Consider the following 18,655-nt stretch of genomic DNA (forward strand, 5'->3'; position numbering starts at 1 on the left):
AATAACAAAAAGGATAGTGACAGTCGAAATTAAATAGGAGTTAGGCTGGTGCTTGCTAGCTCTTTGTTAAAATATAGATTTTTTTGTAACCATGCATATATTATATTAAGAAGAGAATGAGAACAGTGAGCTTTTCCGAGCTTTAACTTTAGCGAAAAGGAATCGTACAACTTTGGTGGCCTTTATCCTACCGTATGCTAATATCGAAACAAATATCGACCTGGGTATGAATATTTATCGCGTTATTCCTCCTTTTCTTCCTTCCCTTCTTCAACGAACGTTCCTCGACAAACCGAGGCGCTGAGTAGCCGTAAAAGGTCATCAAAATGAGCTCCGAACTTCGCGACAACTGCGTCAGCCATCCTCCAGTTGCTTTGACACGGCGCGTTCGTTTTCGCTCCGGTCTCTCGGGCCGCCGCCGTTTACGACTCTCCCGCTAAGGGCGACGCCTGCCAGTGAAACTGCTCGCAGGCCCTGAATAGTCCAGAAGAGAACGGCAAGAGGCGGGCATCCGAGTAGTCGGCCGAGATCGCCGTTCGAGGTGGCACAGATGGACTTCCTCGGGCGCGAGTTTGGTAGGCGGGAGAGCAGGCTTTCTCGCTGGAAGTAACGTGGGATGTCACAATAAAAGTAAATTCTCGCTCAGTCGCACTGCCGAAGTGCGCGAGTGCTTGGTAATTTCCTGCGCGGATAGGCGACGCTTCCTGGCTTGTGTTTTCGACGACGCCGGTGTAACTTTGTTCGCGGAGGTGGAAGCGGCGCCATATCGTCAGTGTCTTTCTTCCTCCCTGGGAGCCCCTTAAAAAAAATCTCGAGATTGTTGGCTGCGGGCATAATGCCAGCGAGAGGCTCGTCATCGCGAGAATGTTTGAGGCGACGAAATATCTGATGCCTTGAGCTTTGATCGCTGCGTTTCTTGACTAACCTATCGCGAAAAGCTCATCCCTGATCTCCAACAACAGCGAGCCTTCTAAGTATTCAAATGATGTTCCATCACAGCGATGAACAGGCAGTGTATATATATATATATATATATATATATATATATATATATATATATATATATATATATATATATATATATATATATATATATATATATATATAATGTAAGGACACATTGCTGCGGTGGCTCCTTTGATATGACGTCCCACTGCTTGCTCAGGGCGAAGTTCCGGTTTCGATTGTTAGCCGCAGCACCCACGTTCTGTCGAGGTCGGAACGAAAAAAGAGAAAATGCTGAGCTGTGCTATGCTTTGCATGTATAGGGTAAAGAACCCCAGGAGGCCAAAATTTGGATGAATCCATAGGCCAACGTTACGGCGTCTGTTAGCACCCACTGTGGGGATGGGGATTTGGGTCAGTAAACCCAACAGCTTAAATTTATAATAGGATAACGGTGATGTCCTTGATACAAGTTACGGTGTTGTATTTTGAGCTCGGCGTTCAATCTTCTTGGTGGAAAATTGATGCGATACTCTAAATCATGTTGTCCGAATGCCAACTGCCGTCGTCTTCTGCTTCAGTCAACACACGGCAGGTTTTCTCTTGCAAGCTTTGTATGTTTAGTTTTCCTTTTATTTTTCAGCATGAAATGCTTTTAGCTCCCGTGGTCCGCGATTATCAAGTGACCGTGAGACAAAAGTCAGAGCCGTTATCCGGGCATGGAAACGAGAATATCCAGGCAAGTTGTGAGAACAAAACGAGATCCCTCCTTTCTACAGGACTGCAGTACATACGCTAGTTACTCCCAAAAAAGTTGCAAAAATAATTGCTTCCTAGTTCTTCCTAATATTTCTTTACAATATCACTCGAGCCCATCTGGACCCCCATCGACCCCCATCTAGACTCTCTCGACTCGAAACAGCAGTACTTTGCCGACTGTGGCTTGGTATCTCCTACACAAGATATTTCGCCTTCCGAGTCGGTATGGACGACAGCGTGGCTTGCAGTCACTGCGGCGGCGAGGACACTATCGAACACGTACTTTGCCACCGTCCTCGATACAGCGCGCACCGGCTGTCACTAGCGACCGCGTTCGCACGCCTTGACGACAGGCCACTTTCAGAACAGTCAGTTTTGGAATGCCGACATGAACTGTCGTCGCAGCGAAAGTCGGTCAAGGCTTTGTTGGCCTTTTTGCGTGACAGTGGCCTATTAGAAAGACAATAATGACCCCATACCGTCCTTTTTCATATTTCTTTCTCACGCTTTTATTTTTGTCACGCTCTTCTTTCCGTCTTTACTTCCCCCTTCCCTTCCCCTAGTGCAGGATAGCAAACCGGAGGTCTTAACTCTGGTTAACCTCCTCGTTTTTCTCTCATTTGCATCTCTCTCTCTCTCTCTCATCACTCAAGCTATAACTTCTAGTGCGCTGAAGATTTATTGGTCATTTCCAACAGCGACGTTCTAAACGCATATAGAGGACACCACACACTTAAATTCTGGGAAATGGAATTTGTTGCGGATCTATTGCGCTCGCCCAGCTGCTGCATGGCGGGGCGGCGGAAGCGTCTCATGCGCTGCTTTGAATTCATGGAGGAAGTAAAAAAAGATAGGAGAGAGCATTAGGTCACGCAGCCAGTCTTGGCACGCGAACGCTCCGTGAAGCCAGCCCTTTGCTCAGTGGTGGCCCAGCACGTGACCTCTTGCGTCGAGATCACGGAGCAAGAATCGAGAATTGCTGAGACGTTTGGTCGCGCCTCCTTCAGGCGCTTTTCTTCTTCTAGCTGGACAGTGCGCTCGGTCTCACTGACGTTTTTAGCTGCCTGTCGTGTCTCCTTCAGCCGGTTTTACTCTATCTGGGCGGCGTCCATATGGACCAGTGCACAGTATGGCATGGCGCGGTGTGGCTTGGTGGGCTGTGCTGTTGCGAACATATGCACTACACCCATTTTAACATTGTGGCTAGTATCATCTCCAACAAATCTACTTTGCCGGTTGCCATTTCGTGCTTGCATCTACTCTCGATTACGGAAGAGCCAGCCATTCTTTTATACCTTATCTGTTTCATCACCATCACTTGTTTGCATGATTATGCACTCATACGTGCTTTGACTCATACAAGGGGTTGGACGTGAGCCTAGATGTGGAAATACTGCAGAAGCGCAATGATCTGGCGCCCTTATACTCGTTACCATTTTTTCCCTACTACATCAATCCTTGTTCTTTGTAAGCCCGTCCTCGGTTCAATGATGCCGTGAGCAGTGGGTCGGCCATCTCGTGTTAATCAACCTAATAGTGCAAGAAGCCCACTTCCGGTTTTTTGCTTATGCCCTATTGGCATTGCGCAAGCTATGTAAACCATGAGAGTGATAAAAACTCAAGCCGCTTTTTAGTATAGATTAAGAAACAAAGAAAGTTGGAAGATTGTGAGGCCCTCCCAGTATTTTTGTTCTTTTATGTTTACTATAGTTGCGCTGATAACTAACAGGCCAAAGAGACAGCGGCTCTCCAGGTATATGCATTTTGGAACAAATAGAGTTAGCAGTCCAATGCCAAAATTTAGTGCCGAAATCCAACATTTCGGACATGTAGCGCAGGGCCGGAGCGCACTCCAACGGCGCCCGCATTATAGACTCCAATCATTCTTTCCTAGTGAGTTTGAATATGTCGTCGCCAATCCGTTATTCACGCAACTTTCCAGGCACTCCCATTCATGAGTGCGTAATGAAGACAAAGCCTTCGCTGTCTTCGCGCCTGATGGCGCCATGCAACTGCGCTACGAGTCTTTTTCTGTGCGCGCTCACAAATGTCTAGATTCTCTTGCATCACTATACAAAGCACGGAATGGGAACTCGCGGCTGGAAAAGCGAAAGTTAGGCCATTAAGAACTCATTACGGTGGCAGAACATATAGGGTTTGGCGGTAGACCGGACGGCAATTCTCTAATCATAAATATTAGGATGAATCGCTGCTGCCAACTCTGTTTGGGAATTCTTGGTGATCGATCAAACCTACGTTGGCGAACTATCGGCGATGAAAAAAAAAAAGAAAGAGAGTGTACGAATTTCCACTAACGAGAATCCTTAGATTGTCGAGTTGTCTGTCCTGAGATAATTTATTTCGTATACGAAATATGCAAATTTCGGAGACAGATTTTTTTGGAATAATCGAATGGAATTAGTCCCAGGAAACCGGTGTTAAATTTAGTGATCTACGCTTTTGCCACTGTTAAACGATGTCGTGATGTTATAGCAAAATTAATTGTTCAATTTCTTGTTGTTTTACGCTGAAATTCATAATTAAAAAGATCGAAGTTTTCTATAAGCATTTTCCAGACAGTGACACGCTGAACAAGAGCAACTGTGGCTTTGCTTCAGACAACATGAACGAGAGTTGACTTATCTCTTCTGGTACCGTCGTTACCGCTGATACTTCTGGTACAGCTTGTTACATTTGGGATTAGTGCAGTTGCTTGATAAGCCGTCAGAACTGGTCTCTTCGAAAGCTTTACACAGAAGCATTCTTTCTCGCCCGATGAATTTAGATTACTTGAACCTCACTTGAGACACGACATTCGTACCGCCCTGCTTTAAAAGTTTAGGTTGGTCGCTCGTTTACTACTTCAATAAGGGCTAGATTACATTAAGCTGTGCAGGTTTGCAGTGTTCTAGGGCTACTGACGATTGCAAACAAGGCACATGCCCTCGTAGTGCCGCTTCCCAAATAACTGTATTAACAGTGGCTCTCAAACATGCAAAACTATTGCAGGACCGAACGAAACTTCACAAGTTAGCTAGGATCTCAGTCATAGTGGCTGCGTTAGTAAAATTATTTGAAAGGCTTAAGCCTCAGTCATCTGATATAAACTTTCTTAATACATTGCTATAGAGTTTCAACGCGCGTGGCAAAGTGGCCGTCTAAACCTACCAATCTTTCAGAGCAAAAGCGCACCTGGAGCACAGTGAGAGAATGGACGATAAGTAATTTCCCTAAAGTAAACTGAGTGCACAAAGAGGCGTTGCGCTGCGGTCAGTTCGTAAAGGACATTGGCGACTGAGTGACAAAACCACGTCGCTCCAGCCGCCGACAGATGGTGTTATAGATCCATAATTAGATTCATAATTAGGATTGGCGGAAGAAAAGTTGTGAAACGACGATGAATGGAGGCGTATAGAAACAAAGTTTGCAATAGGTGTTCGAAACGTTTGGCGATCAGAATTATTCGCGTTCTTTCTTTCTTTTATTTTTTTGAACATAGGTTGGACATTAGGCAATATAGTAAGAGCTTGGGGGGGCAACTCACTGCCCCGTTCCAAAGGGCACGCTCATAGCATCCATTCAACCATCCATTCGTCCTGTAATGTGCAGCGCGACTAGACGAAAACAGAGAAAGAAGCCTACGCACACACACCACATTTTAATAATGAATTCGAACTTAGCCCGCCAACATGGTCTAGCTAGAAATCGCCGTTTCACAGGCTAGTAGGTAATTATATGTCGCCTACACTATTGAACCGAAATGTCGTTAACGATCATAGTCTTCACAAGCATCAACACTATCACAATCGCCATCATTACCACATGCCTTAACAATGATCCACTCCTTCTGCTTTTCTCACCCCAAACAATTAACAAATCAGAGAAACAAGGCCCCTGACACACACGCGAGAAAAACGGCGGAGGCACTTGATGAAGGTATCCCTTTGATAAAGTAAATTGTGCAGGAATATTTACAACGCTACGTGAACACAAGATTCGTATTGAATAGTGACAAACAGCTTCCTGCTCCACGTAGAAAGGAGTGCGCGGGGCCGGTCAGAAGGACATCTCTGTCCTCTCTGTCCTTCCGTATTCCCGTCTCCCCTTTCTCGTCATTGTATAACCCCGGTATATCCGGTTCATTGATCCGGAGAACGCCTAGCAGTCGTCGCATAGTGTCCCAAAGCGCAAACTGAGCCAAACTTCCGCGGCATACACATTTCGTTGTGCGCTAAAAGCCATCACGGCCCGAGCTCCAGTGAACCGCGAAGAGCAGGGCCGGCAGCCACTAATACAGGGATGATTCTACGCCAACAGTTGCAGGCGTACGAGCTTAGGAGGAATAAGATGGGGGCAAGGCGAAGGGGAGACTGAAAACGCTTAGGACCGCTCGACATGTCGTAGGGGAGCGCGATCACGCTTGGGCGGCGTCGGCTCGCAAAGTGTCGAGAAGAAAGGAGTGTGGGGGGGGGGGGGGAGGTGCTGGTGAAGGAGCACTGGGGGGCAGGGGGGGGTGTGCTGTGCGCTCGACGCCAAACACGCCGCTGCAGAGCCGTTGAATTGCGCGCGCGCTGCCGTATAGAAGACAACGGCGGCAGTCCGGAAGCGAAGACGCTCACTTACGCCTCGTTAATCAAGGATGCAACGCGAACTTCGCTCGAGGAGCGGCCGGCGCGGGGGCTCCACTTCGCGTGACAACGGGTCCTCAACCTCCTCGCTCGCTTCGCGGCGTTTCCGAAACAGATATCGCGCGTCGCGCAGCTCGCCTCGACGTCTCTCGGGCACGACGAACCGTCGCCCCGTCGAGTGCGGCGGCGGCCCCGTTCGCCGCTATAGCGAGCTCTCCAAACGCGCCGCGACTGCTCCGGCAGAATGTGCGAGCGAGCGCGCGAGCGCGCATGTGGCGGCGGTCCAATCAATAATGCCTCTCGGCGCCACTCTTTTTAAGTTTCTACACCTAACGTGTATTAGGGACGGGCGGCGAGAAACGAGCCATTTGTTTCGGGGCTCCATTTCGTGCTCCTACTTTCGTCGTCTCCTTCTGATGTTTCTGTTTTGTGTGGGCGGCCATCTACCATGAGACGGATTTCTCGCCGCTTCACTGTCGTCGTCGTCGTCCGGATGTCGCGAGCCACTTCACCCCCCTTCCTCCCCCTTTCCCCTTTTTCTCCGTCGCCTCTTGTCGTGCCGAGTTTTCCCCTAAGGCACTCCCGCCTTAATGCTCTCCCAAGAGCCCGAGCTTCCCAATATTTCCTTTTTTACCCTCTGTCTCTAGGTGCTTTTTTTTTATTGTTCGAGTCGGGGGACGGTCAAGCGACATGCTGATGCAACACATTTCGGGAACCATGAGGCGGCCGCCATTCGCCATTTTGTTCCAAATTTACTTGCCGCTATGAAGGGCGGCGCCCTTTCCGCAGGCTTGGCTCGTGGATTGACGAGGAGTGCGAGCCGTGACGTATAGCGATATCGACGAGCGGAGTGCCGATCAAAAGTGTATTTTGTCGAGACTTTTTTTCTGCCTGTTTCCTTCTTGGCCCGCGGACAAGAGCACTCAGTCTGCGGAAACTGCGCGAAGAGCGCTAAAGGAAAGAGGAAGCCCGATGGGAAGACTGGCAAGAAATAAAAACAAATGCTAGAAACACTTCTTGGCTCATTGCCATCAAAAGCGGCGCGCCGGGAAGCGCTGAATTTGCTCGAACGTTTTGTAGGTGACGGCGGACGTGCCCGACAGGTGCTAATAGATAAATTCACAGCACTGTTGTGTCATTGTGTATGAGTGAAAAGGAGCATCCTCACAACGTTGCCTTCAGCAACGTTAAGCGAAATTCTCATTTTGATTTCAAGCAGCATGTTCAAGAGAGACGCGCCGCCGCACTGCAAGATATATATTGTTGTAAAATAACGAAAGCTGACTGTTACACGTCACTGTGAGCACTCTCTAACTCTGTACTGCCGTTCTTGGCCTTCACATGTATGCGTATTCGATAGGCACTCTCGCAAATATTCTATCCCGTGAATCCGAGTTTATGACTACCTCCAGAACTTCCATGGGCGGAATCATATCCTAAGCGATCGTTTTGTTCTTTATTAGTATTTCTATTCCACATTAATAAAAAGATATTCTAAAGTGAACGACGCAGCTATCATCGCTGTAAGGTGACGAAGGACGAATGACGCCATACTGTGTCACACAATTTGGTGACAATAAAATGGAAACTGCAGCTGATATCAGTCAATCAGTATCGCGGTCATGAACGTACAGTGTCCCTTTGCCACGGAGCGTCCACTTTGGGCAGATCTCGTCTGGTCTTGAAGACACAAATTTACTCCGTCTACGCCAAACTTTACTTTCACCTCGATTGACTCAATACTAAAAAGGTAGTAAACAAGGACCAAATGAGGCTAATCTTATTAGGTTATACTTTTCACGCAATAAGATGACTTACTTGCATGGTTGCCAGTGTTTCGTGGAAGATGGTGAACAACCAGAAACTTACAGGACGCGAAATTTATCTGGGTTCCTCTAATGCCCACGCCGTGGCAGCACTGTTACTGTTGTACTATATTGCAGAATTTCGAGTGGCTTTGCTAATACGTGTGTCTAACAGACGAAGATTGCGAAACTTGTCAGCTCGAACATTGTTTTATCCACTAACATAGTGTAATTAACAATAACCTGCATTGGTCAGTCAGATCGTTCCAAGAGCTGATGAAACGAAGACAAAAACACCCATTCGTGCCTTATTAGCACTTGCAAAACTAATGGCGCATAAAACGGATGATGTAGGCGTATTTTTTTGCTTATTCAAGAGAAAAGTTCTTAACGATACGCTCGCGACCCTTTCGCCTTCGTTCGGTGACACCTTAGTAGAGCGGAAAAATGCTCCTTCGTAAGCCTCCCTCAATCCATGTCTCGTAATACTGAAGAACTACACGGTGAGTAAAACGCATCGCAGATTGCGTCCTACACTTATCGCGAAACAATCGGCTTTCAAATGAAAGCAACGAACACTCGCATTATCTAGCGTGTCTCACGGAGAACAAGGGCCTCTTGTCGCGGCGACGGTCAGCCAAGAAGCGAAAGCGAGGGATACTTTGGCAGCGAAGCGTGTGGCTTTATTGTCCTACTGGCAGGTCTCGGAACAAGATGCGGGAGCACGGGACACGACAAAGGAGAGTGATTGATGGATTGCCGTGGTATGTCCTCCAGTGAGAGACTGTCCCTGACACGAGCGTCCGTCTTCTGCTCAATCACCCAGAAGTAAGGCTCTTGTGTTCCGTGACGCTTCGAGCGCTAGCCCCATCTAGCGCTTAATGAAGCGGCTGAATAGTCCAATCGAGCGCAAGCGAGGAGGAATTGCTGTGATTATTTGGTCCACGCCACCTTCTATTGCGGCTAAGCAAGGCTGCATTTTCGGCATCGAGTACCATGGCTGGTTTCTTGCTTCCACCCGAGGTAGAGGTGGCCGGACGTGCGCGTCAGTACTCTGCGCAGCAAAGAGAACCGCATGCACTATTACGACGCACAGGACACGAGCGTGACCTGCGTTGGAACTTTCAACTGGTGGCATTCAATATCTGTGGCTTCTGAGGTTCCAGGGTGCGATTCTGTGCTGTCTTCTAAACAATTAGCACCAGTGTTGTGGCTCTCAAGAACATCCTCGATGATGCGGTTTCTTTCCTTCAGCTCAACTTTTCCTTACCTTACAAGCTGAAAACAGCGTACCCACTTCTCAACAACTACATGATTCAAGAAACTCTAAACACGCGGTTCACTGCGTGCTATCCTAAAGGCGGCTTAGTTTGTTGCAGTGAAGCCTTTTATATAAAAACAATGACCAGTGAAACCTCGGAGTTAAAAAAAGAAATCATGAGCCATATCCCTCTGTGAAGGTGCAGGACCAGCGAAGCTGTGTAGCACATGACAAAGAGGTGACACGGAATTTCGAACAAAGCTACGAACGCATTTATTTTTCTTGATAGGTGGTGATCCGGACGAAAGGTACGCACGCCCATTGATTTTTTTGTACAATCGCGTTCATTCATTTACATTCGTTATACACATTCGTTATATACATTCGTGTTTTCATTTCGCGATATATTGGGGCAAATAATTTTAGACCGGAATCACCGCACCCACTAGCAGTGGGCCAGTGCCATCAGCGCCTTCGCAGGAGGGTGGCAGTATGGGAACGCTGGCATGATGAGCGCCATCGGCGCCAGCTGTGGAAGACGACGACAACGAAGGCGCGAGCAGCGACGCGAGCGCGAGGGGCAATATTGGAACGCTGGCATGATGTGCGGCAACGGAGCCAGCTGTGGAAGACGACGACGGTGACGACGACAACGCGCCAGCAGTGGGACGAGTCATCGCTGACGATGATAGTTTTTGCTCTCACATTTCATGGAACCCTAGCTCCATAAACAGCTTCGCTATAAAAAAAAAAGAAAGAAAGAAACAGCGAGCACTGTGAGAACTCGAAGCTGCGCGTCTACGGAAAGTAGCGAAAGTGGTAAAACTTAACCAAACTTCAAAATACTTCGCCGAGCTGTAGTTGTTTGCGTGCATTAAACGGTTTTGGGGTTGATTTCATGCCTGTGAAAAAAGCTTTCTTCTTCTACCACTAGCAAAATTATCACGCCCGTGGAAATGTGCAAGAGAGTTTATTACAACCTAATGCCTTAATGATAGACTAGTGAGGTCAATATATTGAGAGAAAGAGAGAGAGAGAGAGAAAGCAATGACAAAATACGACGAGGCGAGCGTTCAGACTGCTACCCGACACTGTGGGTGAGGGAAATGAGAATGCAGAGAGGAAGCGAGGTAAAGAGTCAACACTGTGTACACGGGGTGGGGGGCTGACGTAGAGGAGGACTAGAACGTATCACTCAGGCCGGCACACTTCAAGTGCAGTTAAGCACGAGTAGCTTTATGTGTCGGTGACAGTTGTGAACATGGTCAAAGTATTTTTGACTGGGAAAATGGTCTCCATTCCAAAGTTGTCCAAAGAGAGAGAGAGGCGTAGGACGTTGTAGCGAGGACAGATACAAAACTCGATGGTCAAAGTATTTTTGACTCGGAAAATGGTCTCCATTCCAAAGTAGTCCGGAGAGAGAGAGCCAGGCGTTGTACGTTGTAGCGGGGACAGATACAAAAGTCGATGGTTTCCTCGCGCCTGCAGGAGTCGAACCTCGGGCCATCGGCAATTCCAGTGCGGTAGGAGAAAGCGTCAATAAAGGCCACTGCCAGTCATAACCGTTGCGGCAACGTTTCTTCGCAGCGGGAAAGGCTAAATGACATTTGGGCCCGAAGCGAAGGGTCTGGCTCACGTTGCGGGCCAATAATAGAACTTCAGAAAACTTGAGTCTTCAAGTTCCATGACGATAATGCGGTTGAAATTTTGCGAATATTTCAACGTAGCCGTAAACGTTTACGCTTTGAAAATACATTGAATATTATTACGTTGCACTGACGGCGAACAACTACGGTGTCAAAACACAAGTCACGAAACTAACTGCTTTATTGGGCGAAACTGTGCTGAGCAAAAACAAACAGTGCTCAGCCCAACGATAGCGACGAGTGCACTGGTCGATCGTCGAAATCGAAGTGTGGATCAGACGCGTCGGCTGTTTACACGCGGCGCAGTGAGCTTTCTGGCGCAATCGCTGGCGCTCGCGCAAGTCCTGGAATCTACGCCACTATTCTCGTCGCGCGCGCAGTCCGTCTACACAAGGCTGGGGCGGCAACACAAAGAACAGATAGAACAAGCGATAACACTCGGGAAACACCCGATACGGAAAGGCGCGTCTTGCGCTGGGTGATTACATTTAACGTTTGTTAGATGGTGAAAGACGGTGATTGGAAAATGTAAACACTCGTAAGCACGCGCGGCAATATCATGTAAATATGTAGTAAATATTAGATAAATTAGTAAAAAATGGCGTTTCTTTTTTTTTATTTTTTAGAGACAACGCTCGAGGCAGCTAGTAAACGCAGTTTAGAATTCCGCATAAAATGCGCGCACTTTGACCAAGCGCAGATGTCCTTGCCTACCATCATTTTCTAATATATGCGTTGCTATTTTTTTTATAGAGCTTCGTTATGTGCGAAGGGTACTGGCCTGTACACTTGTGTACCAATGCGTACGAATGCGTGCTGGTCTTCCTAAGCAGGAAGAACAGCACGCATTCAACAGAGGGGAATGACCATGCCGAAGCTATTAAGTTGCCAATAGCGTCGGCGCCTATGTAAGAATAGCATATAATAAAGCGTTAGAGACGTTATGTCCTTTATTGTGCGATCGCGCCAAGTCATCCAGTTTTTCTTTTATTACAACTCAATACGTAACACTCGGTAAACGGCGCGGAGCTACGTACTGCTATATCCAAAAAATGCGGGAAAAATATCCGGCTTATTCAAGAACTGCCTTTCTTTCTTTCCTTCTTTCTTTCTCTCTTTCTTTCTTCCTTTCTTTCTTTCATTCTTTCGTTCTTTCTTTCTTTCTTTCTTTTCTTCCTTCCTACCTACATTCCTTTCTTTCTTTATTTCTCAACAGCTGCAAGCAGAAGTGTAACAAAGGCTAGAGGATCCGCTCGCATGCTATTACTTCTCGTTGACGCCCACTTGAAGAAAAAATATGGGCTCCGTTTTCTGTCGTCGTATACTACCTAAAACGAGCATTTCGCGGCGAAAGAAAAAGTGATGAGGAAGAGGTAGAGAGAGAGAGCAAGAAGAGGGACAAAGAAATGCCACGTTGAAGCGGCACGCTCTCTTGCCGCTTTGCGTTGTTTCAGACGCACTTGGTCGAGTAAGAAGCACTCGCGAAGCATTTGAGCTGCAACATCAGAGCCTCAGGAAATGAAACATACATTTCTGTTTCCTGCTCGATACGGTTAAAGGAAACACATTTCGCCGCGTGAAAATATTGCTATCCCAATTTTTTTGTAGTTAGAAATCAGCTGTTAGAAAGCGCTCGTCTTTGTGTATCTTGCTTCTTCCCCGTTTGTGTAACACAATATTTCACAATGAATTTTTTTTTTTTACGGTACGCTTATCGATCACGAAGTTGCGTCATCTCTGTGATCGTCGAGGGAACACGGTTATTCAGATAGCAAACCTAGTTATCATACGCCCCCGCAGTTGAAAGGCCGCTGGCATAAACAGTGTTTACCGGCCGCGCATATCGGTGCACAGTGCAAATTTTGCGCAGAGGACAGCTAGTTGATACTACCTCCGTCACAATGACACGCGAGCGTTAAGAAGCCAACTAAAAAAATATATATTATGCAAATCCCACGCACAGTGGGAATCGATGTAAGCGAAGCTTTCTGTGTTGGTAGCTTTGATTGACGATAATTAGCGGTGATGTTGACGGCGAAAGCTTAACTTCATCGTTTAGTCTAACACGAGAGGGGCGAGTTAGCTTGCATGCACCACTGCTGTTCGTCTGTGTAGTGCACAGAACACACAGGGAGAGGTCATTGCTTGAGGCGTTGTCTTGCGCCATATTTCGTGACCTCTGAGAGGGTCGAGAATTGTCATTGTCTCACATAGCACATCGCATCGCGGCAGAAGTACTAAACCTGAATTAAATTATGGGGCTGTACGTGCCAAAACCACAATCGGATTATGAGGCACGCCGTAGTGGCAGACTACTCTGGAATAATTTTGACACCGTGGTGATCTTTAACGTATCCCAAAAATCTAAGTGCACGTGCGTTTTCTATTTTGCTCCCATCGAAATGCGGCTGCCTCGGTCGGGATCGAATACACGACCTCTAGCGATGCCATAGCCGCAAAGCTACCGCTGCGGCTACAGAAGTGTTGATTTGATGGTCGACCGCTTCGGCGGTGTCGCCTGGACCCTGAGGTGCGCTTGAATTAATGTGGCTCTACTTCTGCAAGCGCTGCGTGATTTGTCCGCTTGACGTACTCGCCTGCTGTTTTTTCTTTAAAGAAATAGCAGAAACGTACTGTACCGTGTCTGTACCGCACTGTACTGTATCTGTACTTAACTTTATACAGTTTCCCCGCCGCTGCTGTCGCGTTATAGTAGTAGCGTTTCCTCGCCTTCTCACGTCACCTTTTCCCTATTCTCCCCTCACCCCCCCCCCCAACTCTATCGGAACTGCCTCTCTCCACCTCCTCTCTACAGTTCTATCTACTATCTGCCATTCTAGTTCTATCTACGTCCCCTCTGGACTCGCGCGTTAGCAGAAAGGTAAGCGCTGCAGTTTCTGCAATGCTTTTGTGGGGGTCACTAATAATTACAGCTGTAATTATTAGTGAAATTATTATAAATCGGCGACGCTCAGGGATCTCGAGAGGGCATTGTGCACATTCGACGCGGTGGGGTTCAAACGAGTTTCTTGCGTCGCCTTCCCTCTTTGCTTCGCTCCTGTCATGAGTACACAATCTCCAAACCACCTCCTGACGTGGTGTGCCAGACAGCAGCAGCAGCAGCAGTGGCAAAGTCGAAGCAGGAGGCAAAGAAAGCTTCGCTTAAAAAAAAGCACTCATGCCAAATTACCCGGAATGTCCGTGCGTTATCGCGACTTAATTGGACGGTTAGTGCACTACAGCTCCAAAATCGAGCGTATATACTGACACATCTACTCTTTCATCTTTATCGGGTGATCCGGTTTCACCGCCAAACAAATGTTATTGCACAGCGCAGGACGCGCCTGCATGTATCGGAAGTTTCTCGACTGTCAACGATGGTTCTATCTGCTGTTTGTTGTCACCGAACCTTCTGTAATCTGGTTTTTACGTATGCGCGACGCGAATGGTGTAGTAGAACTTTCTGGAACACACGCGGGCACCAGCGTTTAATCTAGAACTTTCGATGGCTGAAGCATAAAACCCGACGTGCGTCACCCGCTTATCAGATTTCCGACGATCGCTGACTGTGTTCTCTGCTTATGTTGTAGTTTCATTGCCACTATAGCTTTTGTGGTCACAAGTTCGCCCAACAAGAGATAGTTTCGCCGTTGACAGTTCTCCTGCTGTGTTTTTGACGGCCACTATAATATGACATCTGGTGGAGGTGCTTGTGCGTTCATGTACCGAACGCCCCGCAAAGCCGCGATTTAAGCCCGAAACCAGAGGACACCACCAACGTCGCCCCGGATCATCGACTTAGCCTCAGGCTTCGAAAGTTACCCCTCGAGCACGGACTTCTTCGGGAGACGACCAGGAAGTGCAAGGCCACGACAGCAGCAACGATGGCAGTTGCAGTTCCACCTAAACCGATCGTGTTGCAGCAGCCGAGGGAACCCCTCACCTTCAGCGGGTCGTCACTTGAAGACGCGGAAAGCTGGCTAGAAACGTATGAACGAGTCGCTACGTTCAACAACTTCAACTACGACGACAAGCCGCACCTCGTTTACGTCTGCTTGGAAGACGCCGCGAGGACGTGGTTCGAGAACCGTGAGTCCACCCTGACAACGTGAGACTTCTTCCGCGGCAGCTTCTTGGACACCTTCACGAGTGTACATGGTCCGCAAAGAGAGGGCTGAGGCGATACTCGAATCCCAAGCGCAGCTCCCGACCGAGAGTACTGCGATCTACAGAGAAGAGATGGCCCGCCTGTCGTGCCACGCCGACCAGGACATGTCTGAGAAACAGAAAATTCGCTTCCTGATGCATGGTGTGAAGCAAGAGATTTTCGCCGGACTGCTCCGCAATCCGGTGCTCAGTTGGCTTGGTTCAGTTGAACCAACTGAACTGAATCAGTTGGCTTGGTTAATGTAACCGAATATATGCGTTGTGACAGACAAAGTTCGCACAGCGCTTGGAAATTTCGGCTTGATGATCGAGTTAAAGACGCCTTCGTTCTTTGTAAAAGTGGTCTTTTTTTCCCCAGAAGCTAAGCCAGTGCTCAAAGCATGAATGTTTTTGAAGCATGCACGACGGGACCCCTGGAGGCTCCATGCTTATGGCACTCTGTGGCGTTTGTATCGGTCTATTTGCTTATCCCTCGTGTTCTCTGGCATCCTCATTTGCAGTCATGATAAACCAACTATCCCAACAACCTGTTTTCACCTACCGCTGTAACCATTCAGTAATTGCAGAACAAATAGCTTCCATCACTGACGCCAATCTATTAGGTAAATATGCCTAATAATAGATGTTAATACGTCCTTTTGCATACCTGCCACTGCTTAGTCGTTGTTTAAGTTCTATTTTAACTACTTACTGCGCGATTATGCCTTATTTCTTTTTTCTTTCTGCGATGTTCAATGGAATGCCTTGTCGGTAGGTGACGGGATTTTTGCACATATTATATGTTTGTATTCTTAAGCTCCTCTCAGTTACAATGACGTTGTGAAATCACGGGCACGGAGGTATAATAAATAAATAAATAAATAAATAAATAAATAAATAAATAAATAAATAAATAAATAAATAAATGAGTCAGCACCTTCGCGCGCACTCTTTTACTTCCGGACGTCAAAACCAATAAAAGAACTATCAGTTTTGTATTAATTGCCAGAGGAAATAATATAGAGGCCCATCGGCATGCGAGAACACAATATCGCTTTCTTTTCTTCTTTTTTTCTTTCTCTCTTTCGTTCGTTTCCTTCTTTTTTTATTATTTTGAGGGACAGATATAGCTAGCAGTCAGACTGTGAGAAACGCGCCCCTTCGGTTGTTCAGTGAGCTGCTTTCGCATGACAGAGAGAGCAACTGAACATCTGCCGTCACCCTTAAATGTCATTTTAAAATGATGAAAAACATGAACATCTGATCGGAGAGACAAAAGAGGCGGAATGCTTCGCTCTCTTCGAGTCCCTGCATTGAATTCTCCCTCGCGTTCCCGCCGTGCGGCGCCGGATGGAAGCAGCGTGCCGAGTCAAAAGCTCTTCTAAAACGCATGAAAACGCGCTTCGCAGCGAGGGCCGGGCGCCCGGAAAGCAGGACACGTGTGAAACCGTTCAGCTGTTAGGACGCTGCGAACCTCGGAGAAACGCAGTGCGCAGTTAAAACCACTCCGCACACTTTCCGGGAAAAGCTCACTCGCTTTAGCGGCTGTTTTGTGTAGCGTATTTGTAGGAGCGGGGAAAATAAAAATACTTCTCTATGTGACACTCTTTCGTGGATTCTGTCAGTTCTCTATTTCCCGTTCTTTTTCTTTTTCTTTTCAGGCGTCGACGCTGCGGCAAGCGTTGACGGTTCTTTTCGATTTACGTAATCGGTGCCACGTGTCTTACATGCCAAAGACGGGGGCACATCGGAAAGGGGAGGGAAAGGAAAAAAAAAAAAAGGTCTGGGTGTTGGAAGTACAAGAAAACGAGAAACAGAAGATGCAGAAAGGTAAGCCCCGCAGGGAAGCCGTCGCGGATTTTCAGGGATAGATAAGACAAACGCAGAGTGAGAAAGCAGTGGAGAAATATACGCGAGCGGCGAGCTGCCGGGCCTATAGAAAGAAAGGAAGGTGCTGCCGAAGTGAGTGAAGCCCTCCGCGCCTGTCGTCGTCTTTGCACGGCACCATGAGTGAACCCAGCGCGTTTTTTTTTCTTTTTTTTTTCTGGCTTACATACGCGCGAAGGTGGGAAGAAGAAAAACAGACGAGAGAGGTGAAATAGGATGTTCGCGACCGACAGTGATAGAGAAATTTCTCGGGTGCGAGATATGGCGGGAGGGGAAAGGCAGATAAGGGCAAAGCGACCAGGAGGAGGAGGATATGGAATGAGTACAGAATTTCAAAGCTCCCCCCCCCAAAAAAAAAAAAAATAAAACGGGATTGGGGGAAGGGGGGGGAGAGGAGGCTTGGAAGGAAAGATTTGCTGAAATGGCCTGAAATTGCACGGTGCCCTATACAAGGTAAATGAGAAACGGGCACGCGAATAGAACCATTCATTCGGGATTATTTGGTACGTCGGAGGACGAGCGAGGTGGGAAGCGGGACGTTGCGTGGTGGCGAAATTTGTCAGAGCAAATGTCGCCCAGTTATTTTAACGGCTTGTTAGAAAGAAAAGAGAGGAAGCCTGATGTGTCGCCACGTGTGGGTATGCTTTGCGAAGGGAATGAGGTATTGATCGACCGCGACTATGAAGAAGAAAGAAGCCCAATGCGCGCACACGTGCGCACGCCTCGTTAAAATGTTCCTGCGCCGTTCGGCCGGATTCAAGGTGGGCAACGGGGCGAAAGCGAGGCTAACTGTTGCAATTGGGGAGAAAGTATAGCAGTGAGGCGCCTGCGCAGTGTCTTTGGAGCCGCCATGACGAGCACGCACATCGTGAGTCATGTCGCGAGTTGAGCTTGCAATTAGTTCTTTCAATTCCGTCTCCTAATGGTTGCCGTGCTTGCTCGAGTTCCGTAATTAAAAGAAAAAAAAAAAAGGGGGGGGGGGAGGGACAACGCTTTTATTCGGCGCAGTGTGGAAATGTCGCAGAGCGTAGAACTGAAAGCATGGCGGTCCAGTCTTCATATTCTCGCTCGTTCCGAAACTGTTCAATGCTCAGGCAATATGAAGCGTTCAAAAGTGATGAGCAAAGATAAGTTAGTAGCAGAGGTGATTTCAACTGCTAAACCTTATAGTTTGTCACTCACTCACTCACTCACTCACTCACTCACTCACTCACTCACTCACTCACTCACTCACTCACTCACTCACTCACTCACTCACTCACTCACTCACTCACTCACTCACTCACTCACTCACGCCATCTTTCGATTATTATATCTAACATTTGAGAGTCCTGGAAGCATTTCAGTAGAGCATGATTAAAGAACATGTTTTACATACTTTGTTCCGAAAGCAGTCGGCAATGTTATTATTATTATTATTATTATTATTATTATTATTATTATTATTATTATTACTATTATTATTACATTGCCACCTGGTATAATGTTGGCTGAGAAAAAGCTAATCCATCGCCCTAATAAGAACATCAAGTCTGCTCAGTTGAGAATTGCGTGCGCTCAAGGACGCAGTGTATCTGT

This window comes from Dermacentor variabilis, chromosome 5, assembly GCF_050947875.1.
Source record: "Dermacentor variabilis isolate Ectoservices chromosome 5, ASM5094787v1, whole genome shotgun sequence".
NCBI classification, from domain to species: Eukaryota; Metazoa; Arthropoda; class Arachnida; order Ixodida; family Ixodidae; genus Dermacentor; species Dermacentor variabilis.